We start from the raw sequence: 11867 nt of genomic DNA on the forward strand, positions 1-11867 counted from the left end.
ATATATATATATATATATATATATATATATATATATATGTATATATAGTAGCTCCTAGTCAGAGACCACTACTCCAACATAAATAAACTTTTAGGCCCCAGATATGACCAAAATCCTAAATGGAATTTCGCAATGAAGTCATGAATTGATGTTGACGTCTATTTGTGCCCCAAACGAGATTTGTGCTAATAAGGCTTGGTCAAAAATAAGTTAGCTAATTCCTGAAACGATTTTAGTGAAGAAACAGTTATTTATTAATAATTAATAATTGATAATTATAAGGCAAATATTTTTATGAATATTTTATTATATTTTAAATAATTAAGATAAGTATGAATTTTTTAGTAATACGCACAATTTTTTGTGATCTTGTATAAAAAACACGAATGGATAAATTAAAGAAAAAAAGAAAAAAATATTAGATATTGATAATAATATTATATCTATAAGAAAAATTGTAATAAATATTCTAATAAAATTTGCACTAGCAAAGTTGTAAGATTGTGATAAACATGCTGAGAAAGGATTTAACTTATCGTAACTTAAATAAATATATCAAAATAGAACTTCAATTCATCATCTCAATCTAGTTAGGCATACCGAGATAGGACTAAATTTAAAAGTCTAGACACTAATTCGCAAGAACATTACATCTCTATACGGCCCAAGTAAACCTGTTTTTATAGGGCCTTGATAGAAGTTGGGAAAGACTGTCTAGATCCTTGTTAAATTCAGTTTTAAATTTCCACCCAGGTATTGACAAATTTTGCTGCCGTTGTCAGAGAGAGGCCGAAGGGAGTCCCACGTGTGCACGGAATGGACATGCGATGCAGATTCCCATCGCTCGAGATGTTGCATTAGCAGGTAATAGATTAGTCCAATGTGTCAGTTACTGTTCGGCCACATGTAACACTATGTCCGCGGCCGCTACAAAGTGTACGTTGTGTCCGAGCCGGTGGGCAAACATTGGAGTTAATTATATCGAACAATCGCACACGAGAGTCGAATTAATCTGACATTAATACGAGATTTGCTGGATCACTGGACGGAATCGTCAAACGCACATACGCGCGAGAACTATTATATCGAAGTTATAAGGGGGGGGGGGGTTTAATCAATGTCGGAACTTGTAATTTTAATCGGCCCACTTACTATAAGCGTTACACACGTCGTACGCAATCGTATGTCGTGCGTAATCGTACAACGAAGATAAATAGACACAATTTTTAATTCTAATGCAGCGACGCAGCATACCACGCGCGTGCTCGAACTAATGTAGCCAATTACTTCTTGCAGTTTCGCTACTCGATCGCATAATTAATCACGATTACTCTTATTTTCAACAAATCTACCGTTTGTTCCATGTACACACTCGTTTAACAACGAGAACATGCATATGCATGTGGATGAATTACGAAGCGAAAACGATTTAAAACACCGCCTTTCTCGCTTGCCACGGTTACACCACATTAAAGCACATATTTATCACACACGAGTACCACAAGTGATCAGTTTGTACATGATTTTACGCTCGGCAATTCTTACTCTCTTATCTCTCTAATTCTTATCTCTCTTTTCTAAATAAATTTCAGAAAAAATTACTTCAGGGAAAGCGGATTTGGATTCAAATGACGAATTTTGATGATTTTAATACAAAATGATATCCTTGATATATATATATATATATATATATATATATATATATATATATATATATATACACACACACATACAGAGAGTTTGCATAAATGCCTGTCCAGTTATTGTTTAATATTAATGCGTTCTCATTAAGTGTAAAAATATTACGCAGGAACTGAACAAGAACTTGATAAAGTCTTATTTAGTGGTTAAAATAATTTGCTGTATAATATGTGGACCGATTCTTTTCAAGATATAGTATCAATAATATTAATTCAGTTTTATAATGTACACATATTATAATGTCTATCATAGATAAATTTAAAACATATTTATTTATATTTTTAAGAAGAATTTAAAATTGCGTAAATAATACGTAAATGTGTAAAAAAGCATACAGCAATGAAAAGAAAATAAGGCATTCGGCAATATTGAGTCATGTGATAGAGATGATAACCAAAGTTAGAAATGAAAGTGAGCAAAAAATGGGATATATGTTAATAATACAAAATGTCATTGGAATGAAAACATCAGACTGTTCTGATGGTAATAACACAAATGAAAATTGTCATAAAAATTCAGACTCAGTATCTGATTAAATAGTACGAAATAGTACAATTATAAGAATAAATTAAAGAACATATGATATTTGATTGTGAAAGATGTTACGTAAAAAGAAAAAAATATAAAAAGCATACACAAGAAACAAAATATTATTAAAATGTTACATCTTGATTAGAATCCCAAGTAGTTTTACTCTTCATTTACTAGATAAAAGTTGACATACTGTCATTACATAACTGTCCAATAATTGCATTAAATTAAAACTGTATCAAATTTCTATCAGAAATAATAAATAACGATTTTAAGTTTTTGTTTTATAACATATTTTTAAAATAATTTAAAAAAAGAAAACACCAGCTACAAAGTTGTCGCCTTGCCTGTTGGTCGTCTGTGGTCATAGACTTTTTTGCATGTTTTAAACTATTACACAAAATATCTGTGAAATTCAGTGGATATCAGTGGATGACGTTACAGAGAAGAATCGTTCAAGCGTGTGAAATAATTATAGCTCTCCAGTATGTTGTTCTAACATTGATAACTGTGAGATAAAAATACTAAACTTGTTTCTGTGTTCAAAATGCAATATTTTGAACAAAATTTATAATTATGTCAATTTTTTCATATCTTATAATAAAATAATTGAAATACTATTAATTTACTTATTATAACCTGCCAATAATGTTATAAAATCCTATATTTAAAATGTTTAGACGTCAATATCTTTTAAGTGTTTGCGAGCATATTTATAGAGGAATTTTTTTCTTACTTTGAGATCCTAAATAGAGAGATTCATATATTAAAGCTTTTGATCAATTACCACGGCTATATTGATGACGTTAGATGCGAGGAAAACCATATCTAAAATTTCTGCGAACCATGGCTAAATAAAAGACATTAAAATGACACTTGCAATCTGTTCTATACATACTTGCGAAATACTCCAGATACTCCTCTTTTGCCAAAATAACCATTGAATAACCGCAAAATAAATGTGACGAATCACCTTGTTTTGACAAAAAATCAGCTATGTGACTTTGTGCCGAATATGACCAAGTAACTACTTATACGCATTAAATATCACAGTATCTAGAACATTTCCACACTTTCACAATTATATCATATGATATGCATGCACTGCACTTAGTAATAGTGCTGTGGTTTGCAGGAAAAAAATTAGTCATCTGTTTAGGTCGTATCGTTAGGTCTGTTCGCTTTCGATAAACTTTTGCACTAGTGCAGTAAGTTAGAGAGAGAGAGAGAGAGAGAGAGAGAGAGAGAGAGAAGTATACTTTCTTTCACTCTAACTTTCATTCTCTCTCTCTCATTGCAATAGTAGAAACTAGTACAGTTCTTCGGAAGCAAACAGACTTATTTTCTCGCCTAATAGTTTATCTTTTGCTGTTTTCAATCATGTTGCCACCATCAACGCGGAGTTCTCGGCTGACTGGCCAGGAGCCTTAAGTTAGGACGTTAACCCTGAAACACTCTATACAATCACAATGTGTATCGAAATTTGCTAGACATTTCTGACAATCATAATCTGGCAATTTCTTATCTGGCAATTTTAATGGTTACCAATAAAGGAAACATTATTAATTTGTTTCTACGAGTCGATTCTCGTGACTTTGGATAGTTTTGCGCGACGATATCGGCAGAATAATATCACGTAGTGTCGCGAAGAGAGTTTGCGCACATTGATTTTACGGCCGAAGAATTCATATGTTAATCAGACGAGTAGGATCACGCTACCTACGCGAGACAAATGCAGGAAATCACTCGCCCTCCTAAGGCCGACTTCGCATATATAGGGCGCGTATTATGCGTTGCCATAATGAAGCGCGATATGAAAGTACGCTCAACCGTCCGCATTAACGTTAAAACAGCCGAGAGAGCCGCGACGACCGTTTAATAGAATAATATTCCCATGTTATATATGTATGAAATAAAGAAATAATCAATTACGATTACACGGCACGAGGCGAATAATCAATTCGTAATTAACAGAAGACTCTCACTGCGCTCTCACCGTTTCTGTGTTGCAAATATTGAATTAATGAAGGCTTTGTGGAGATGTAAACCTCGTGATTAATTAAAGGAGCACTCGGTGATAAATAAAACGACCGGCTGGGTCGGTCTGTAGATCCAAGATTACCGAGACAATTATTACTATAATACTATCGATAAAAGCGCGGAGTTTCATTTATTAAATTTCCATTTCGACAGTCTACATAATTTAATGCGGCACTATTAACGGTTTCACCGTGATGTAAGAGTAGTGGAAATACGTGAAAGAAAGTGTACGGTGAAGAGTACCGTAATACATTGTTGGCATAGAAAAAAAGAGAAGAGAAAAAAAGAAAGGAAAAAAGAAATAATAGGTTTCCATACACCGCATCATTGCGTGTCACGCAATGAGTCATGGGGTTCGTGTGCCTCATGGCGCGTAACGACACCCTTAGAGAGTCCTTATTGAGCTTCCCGGTGAAACGTCCACTTTTCGCAGAAATTAAGGACGCCATCGTTGCAGCATTTATGCAACATTGGTCGCTCTAACTTTACCCTCCCTTTTGATAGTGAGTCTCCGATAAAAAAACTGGAAATTATTAAACTACCAATAAATTGAATATTGTTCATTAAAGAAACACTCGAATCTTTCGTAAAGTTTTTTCTCTCTCTCTTTCTCTCTTTCTCTCTTTTTCTTTCTAAGAAAGCTCATATTCATCGAGTTTAACGGAGCTGACTCGACAATCCAAATTAGCAGTTCTCTCTCGGGGGAATATGCGAAGCGCAGCGAGTTATTAATGAGTATAGAACTTCACCCCGAATTAGCGCAATGCCACGCGGGAACAACGTGTTTATACGGTGAGAAAGAGAGAGAAAGAGGTTGGAGGGGGAAAGAAGAAAAGTGAAACAGAGGGAGAGGGAATAGCGCTACTTCGAAGACAAGATGTAAAGCCGAAGGCGGATATCGAGTTCAAAGTCGAGTATCGTTTTCGCAGTTGAGTCACTATATAACGTGTTTAACAAGCGTGATCGTTCATGGAGTCGCGAGAATTCGCACAGTCGCCCGCGATTGCTTGGCTTCGCGTTTATCAGCGGGAAAGGGTTTACAACTGCGCGTTATATCGCAAACGCATGGCTCAGCCGTGTAACTTTCAGGAAAGCGGGTCGACTATGAAGTTCCCGAGCGATCTCGGATTTTACACACGCGAGGGAACCGACGAGGATTCTCTCCGGTGTGTATCTCGCGTAATCTATTCACGATCGTATTAACCCCCAGCGATCCAATGTACCAGCTGACGTGTAAAATCTCGTCCGACGAAAATCAAATTGTCACGAACGAATGAACGATTAAAGTAAATTGAATAGGCTTAACGAGTTTCCACGAGATTAGCGGAAATGGCGAGCGTTGTAAGAGCGTGAAACAAGCGGATGCGGAGTCGGAAGGAGACGCGGCCAGAGAACGTAACCGAACGAAAGGGGTCTCCCTCGTGAGATAAAAGGAAAAAAAAAACTTTATCTATTTCAACATAATGGTGAAAGAAAAAGAGGAAAAGAACCTTATCTCATTTCCATGGTGTAACTTTAGTTTCGAATATTGAGTCGCACATTTCACACACACACACACACATACGCGCGCACGCACATGCACGCACGCACGCGCACACACACACATATATATATATATATATATATATTAAATAAGAATTACGCATTAAAAAAAATATCTAAAAAAACAAATATTTGCCCCATGTGGATACTAATAATTTATTTATGTTAATATATATATTTTTACATTGAGGAAAGAGAACAAATTTCTTTCAAATGAGAAAATATATATTTTTCCAAAGCGCCGTTGTTTTTTCTTCGAAGTAATTGTTTATTCCATTTAAACAAGAGAATTTATGTTTAAGTAAATATGTTATTAGTATGCACCGAATATTTCTCATTTTTCACGTATTTTTCTCTCAATGTATAATTAAGTAAGAATTGTATATAAGAATATAGAAATATTATAAATCAAATGTGAATATATATTAGCGGTATGTGTGTATTTGTGGATGTTTTATTAACTATTTATTAACTTTATCGTAACTTCACAGGTGTAACTTTACACCACTCGACTGCGAGTTCTGTATTAGTCTATAAATCATCCAAATTTACAGTCGTCGATAACGAAGTATCATATTTATACGACATTTATATATTCCGACAATAAATCGTTGAATAAAATGGACGATACATCGCGTTGGAAGAGTTTTACGAGGCTGGCTCCGTTATAAATAAATTCACGTAAGTGCGACATCGATCTTCACAATCGTGCATGGCCATCGATCAAACAACGCGGGCACGATGAAATTTCTCGTAAACTTTCAAGGCTGAACAATTCGTTGCCGAGTTATCGCTTAAATAATGCCCTAGCCTTATCGTTTCCAACTACTACCGCGATACGCGTGACGATATCGAATGCAATTACACATCTGGTCTTTCTTGTTCATATATCTACTTTTTTTCTATTATAGAGTTTAACTCTTATTTTAACTTGTTCGCGTGTATCGCGCGTTTCTCGGATACTTCCAGCGATTTGGGCAATGGAGAGTCAAGCGCAGAGTTCATTAAGTCTTACGCGTAAATTATGAGTCACGTCAGCATCGGCCACCGGTAACCACAATATTCAACGTGTTAATGTGCGTTACAATCTACCGTACTGAACAGCACGTTATCGCGATATTTTTGCATATCACAGAGACGAGGAATTTTAAGGTGAGAATAAAATCGGCGAACGCATTAGTGAATCTCTCACAAAACTGATTCCTCTCACGAGGAATTAGAAGCAGGTCTAATCTTTGTTTCAAGTTAAATTATGCTTTCTCATCGCAAACTTCGAAATTCTATTCATGATCTATTCGTGGGATGGGAATTAGCTGTGACGTATGTCGGGGTGGATTCTCAATGCGAGTGAAACAAGCGCGATCTCTCTTTCTCATTGCAGGAATACTCGATCAGCATTACGTCCACTGTACGACACTCTTTCTTCTCGAGTCACTTCCTGCGTCGCGGTGACTCACGTGAGCAGACTGCGGATTAAAACGCCACGGTTCTTCGTGATCTTTGTTGAGAGAGACGCAGCGAACCAATCGCAAAATCGTATCTTCAAGTACAAGAATAGCAGCGTAACGAGCGTGAAGCAAGGCCGATCGCTGATCCAGCTCAACTTCAGTGCTTGGTGCAACCGCTTCGAAAATTATTTTTAATTGCGACTTAATCTTCCTTTTCACTTTAACACAAAACATCAAAAATTTCGCTCTGAACATCGGATTTTAATTTTTTTGTCTCGATACTAATTGATAACTTCTATTTGAATTCGTGTCTATAAAGAGATTAATGTCGATTTTATTTTTATTTAGATTTTAATATTTTCATCTATGTGATGTTTATAAATAAAATATCAGAAAAGGATGTTTTTCTCACGGAACAGTAAATCACTAAAAATGCGGCCAAACGATTAGAGACTAGTTGGTTCTCTTTCAGCATCGACCCGAGTGTTTCCGAGTCAATATTTTTATATGCGATGCGTTCTGTGTCTGTTGGATCGATAGAACTCTTTAAACATTTTACGCTGATTTTCTCTCCTGCGCGCTGCGCATCCCCCATGTACCTCCTCCCCATTCTCTCTTTCTCTCCCCCTCGCTCTTTGTCTCCTTCTCTATTCATCTCTCTCTTTCCATCTCCCTCGATATTAAAACGATTAATCCCTATTCTCTTCTCCCGCCATGGACTTAAACTAACGAGATTCGTGTCAACCACCAGATTTAAAAGACCGTAAGTTTTAGTTTTGATGAATCGACGCGTGAATCTTCTCTGGAATTTCCACAGTATATTAATTTATTAATTGATTCAGTGTGATGAGCAAAGTTTACGTGAATTTACTCAATTGTCCACAACAAGAGATGTAATCTAAGATAAAGAAAGAAAGGCAGGCAAATGCGAACAAACAATACCAAATTAATCGCGTTCACAATTTCAACTCGTTGTTACAGCTTTTCATTTTTCATATATTTTCCTTTGTACTTTTTAGTTTTACGATTGTACTCTTTCAGCTGGATTCTTTCTTTGCTGAACCCCAAGCCGCGTGCATTTTATTTTAAACACGGACGACAGTGCAAGGACCTGGACCTGCAGAGAAAAACACGTTCCTTTTCGAGCGCGGTCTATTTTCTTCGCCTCTCGCATTACTCACTTGGGTCTCCGAAAACACATTCCCGTAAACACATATTGAGCATAGCTCAGTCAGTTTTCCACCTTTTTGTAAAAACGGAATATGAGAAAACTGAATCATTTGACTTTAAGTATTTTTAATCACCGCAACAGGCTTTTATATTTTCAATGTGCGATAACACAGAGTCGTCTTTCGAAATTACATTCTGAAAGTTTACACAATTAAATTGTTTTCCAAAACGTTCTTTTTGAAGAAAATTTTACTGAAAATCCTTAATAACATGAACTGTTTTTCTGTAAAATGTTTAGAATACAACATTACTGAACAATCTAGAATCATGTGCAATCGCATTATTAATCATACAATATCGACAAAACAAATTTCAAAATCTTTCATTTAGACAGACTTCGTGAAATTAAAAACCACATCGGTGAAGGATTACTACATTATGCAGTAAACTAAACCTCGGTAAATCTCGAGCATTTTTGCGAAATACGCATAGCTAGGGCGTGTTATCATCGCATTCAGTGCATGACACGTTCAGACACGTCTTTCAAAGTTACATTTTAATATTTTTCAGTTAGTAATCAATTTAGAGAAACACGAGCATTCTCATTATTAATTATATAACACTGACAAAACAAATTCCAACTTTGATTGAATCAATGATTAAACTTCGTAAAACTGTAAAAACTATTTTGTTGAAAATCGCTGTGTTAACTACGGAAGTGAACCCTATTGAATCTCGAGCGATGTTTACGGGACGGCGCGAAGTCCCGCGTAAACGATGCTCTTTCGTGAACGAGACACTCTTCCTATCGTCGCGTATCGCGAACGGCCGGGTGAGCCATGACCGTAAGAGGAAACGCTAGTTGCCCGGTGCGGAATGAGGAGCGCGAGCCGGGCGAGCTTGCTCGCTCGCTCAGCGTCGATTCACCGGCTCGCTGGGAAAATCAAGAGGAGATAATGAGAGGAACAAAGAATCGTTGTTTGGGAACGTCGTTGTTTCCCGACGGAGAGCTGCTTCCTCGGATTGTCTCAGGTACCGAGCAAGCGGCGTGCCCAAGATCCCCGCAACCGGTGCGAGCCCAACATCGTACCAGTCTCTTTGGTGCCGTAGACGCGCGCGAAAACGACACCCACTAACTTAGTGCGCCTCACAATGAATCCTTCGGCGGATCGGAGCGCAAGGGGGCGTGAGGATCATTTTCTAACGAGGTTGCGATGGAAAATCGCGCCGGTTTCGAGTACCTATGAACGAACGAGCAAACAAGCGCGAACCGCTGCCGTCGCTAACACCACCACCACCACGATCATGACCACCACCACTACCACACCACCACCACCGTCGTCGTCATCGCCACCGCCGTCGCCGTGAACGATTTCCGGCGGCGGTCGGTTCGGCGTGCCACGCCACGGCGATGCACGGCGCCTTCTCGCAGGGGTGCGGGCGGGGGGGATCGCCACCGCGATCTTTTTTTAGAAGCCGCACGACCCGGTCGGTCCTTACCTCCTCTTTCGTGCCTCCTGAAAGCCCCACGCTTCTTCGTTCGCGGAACACAATATCTCCCGGGTTTACTCAATATTTCTGCTTCCTCTCTGCCGCTGTTCTTCTCGTCCTCTCGCTCTCGTTCTTTCTCTCTCTTTTCTTCTCTCTTTTTCCGTGTCTGTCGCTCGCGCAAGTCGGCTCGGCAGCTCTCGGGCGCGCACCACACACATACACACAAGCACGCAGTCTCTTACTCCCTGTGTCTTACTCTCTCTCTTCTTCTATATCCCTCTCTCTTTCTCTTTCACGCCTTCGTTGTCTCCGTCTCACACGCGCGCGCTGTTCGTTTCCTCTTCTCTCGTATCGCCTTTCGTCCGCCTCTTCTTCGTCTTCTCCGCTAAGATTTCCCGGAGATTAACCGCGCGTTACTACCTGAAGACCCGGCTCGCTCTACAACTCAATACCACTCGACGCTCTGGCTTCGCTCCTCCGTCGCCACACTGTCACGAGTTCATGGGGATCCGCGTGTAGAATGAAAGCCGCTGTCTGCACGCTGATATGTCCGTTCGCTCTCGCTATGAACGCTCTCGGGACCAAACCGACAAGTCGGAGGCGGCTACTCAGCTAGCCACCCAACTAACCAACCAACCAAACGACCGGTCGAGAGATACGAGAGTGTCGCGATCCGATTAATACCCGCACTGGCCGAACGAATTGGAGTCGCGCGCCGCACGTCGTCAACGTACGTAGTTACACCGGGGGGCTTCTCCTCTTCTCTTCACTTCTCTTCTCTCTTCTCCTGTCGTCGCTCGTTTTTGCTTTCGTGTCTCGGCGCCGATATCGGCACTGGTGCGAACCGATCGATCGATCAACTCACTCGCGATTCACAGGGACGACGTCTCGAAGACGACGACGACGACGAGGACGACGCTATTACGCGGACGGACGCGCCTCTCTGCCGCCGCCTTCTTCTGCTTTCCTGTGATCCCCGCCGCTCGATTTTCGCACTCTCGCGAGAAGAGACAACGCGACACCACTGCGCGTTTCTACCGTTATCTAGGGCGATGCCTCTCTTGTCTCGATGCCGCCGCGCCGCCGCCGTGCCCTCTACCTTTATGCACGCACCGCCGCCATTAGCATCGACGTGGTGAGGTAGCTGAGAAGCATCGGTCACTGTTCTGTTGTACCGACAGTTTGTGCGTAGTGAAAGTCACCAGGACTGATCGCTTTCAAATCGTCGTAATTGACAAAGTGCAGACAAAGGCCGTATTCCATTTTTACTGCCAGCAATGAAAATCTATAGTATATGTGACAAAAACTGTAGATTTTCAATACTGACAGTAAAAGTGGAAAACGGCCAGAGTACAGATCATGGATGTAAAAGTACTTTTACATACGAGCGTCGAGCGTTGAGCACATGCATGGTAATGGTTGCTTTCCAATTGCTTAACACATCTTGACACATATGTACACATATGTATACATATGTGAAATGCACAAAGTGTAACGTTGTGCACGATTCAATTGGAACAAAGTGTGTACTAATGTGTATGTATGTCGGATAAGGTTAGGATTATTTTTCAACTATGCTTATATTTTGGTATTTTTTAATAATAAATAATAAAATCTAAATAATAAAAAAGATATCCACTTCACGTCACAAATGTCAGTCTCTTTTCAAGCCGCTATGATTATTAACTTTAATTTTCACTAGAAAACACTAGTTTACACAACCGACTAGTAGCCCTTGAGCTGAGTACGGATATGTAATGTTGTGTCGACGATTACGACAATTGGAATACAACTTGTGTCGCCGTGTGCATGAAAATGTCTAAGGATATTGCAATTGGAAAGCACCCAATATACAGGGTGTTCGGAAAGTACCGGGACGCCCGAATATCAGGAAAAATATAAGTTTTACAAAAAAATGTTTCCGACAAAAGTTGTGGCGTTTAA

At 39.2% G+C, this 11867-nt stretch overlaps 1 protein-coding gene across 1 annotated transcript in view; it reads right to left on the reverse strand.

The window, feature by feature from the left end:
- Positions 1-10986, reverse strand: part of LOC116853486 (ras-related protein Rap1) — a 40990-nt gene extending 30004 nt beyond the window's left edge. Inside the window, exon 1 of the mRNA XM_032834610.1 lies at positions 9933-10986. The gene's annotated coding sequence lies outside the window, so the exon portion shown is untranslated. The remainder of the gene's footprint in view (positions 1-9932) is intronic.
- Between the last annotated feature and the right edge of the window lie 881 nt (positions 10987-11867).

This window comes from Odontomachus brunneus, unplaced genomic scaffold, assembly GCF_010583005.1.
Source record: "Odontomachus brunneus isolate Ranch 3 - 2012 unplaced genomic scaffold, Obru_v1 Obru_scaffold_335, whole genome shotgun sequence".
Classification (NCBI taxonomy): domain Eukaryota; kingdom Metazoa; phylum Arthropoda; class Insecta; order Hymenoptera; family Formicidae; genus Odontomachus; species Odontomachus brunneus.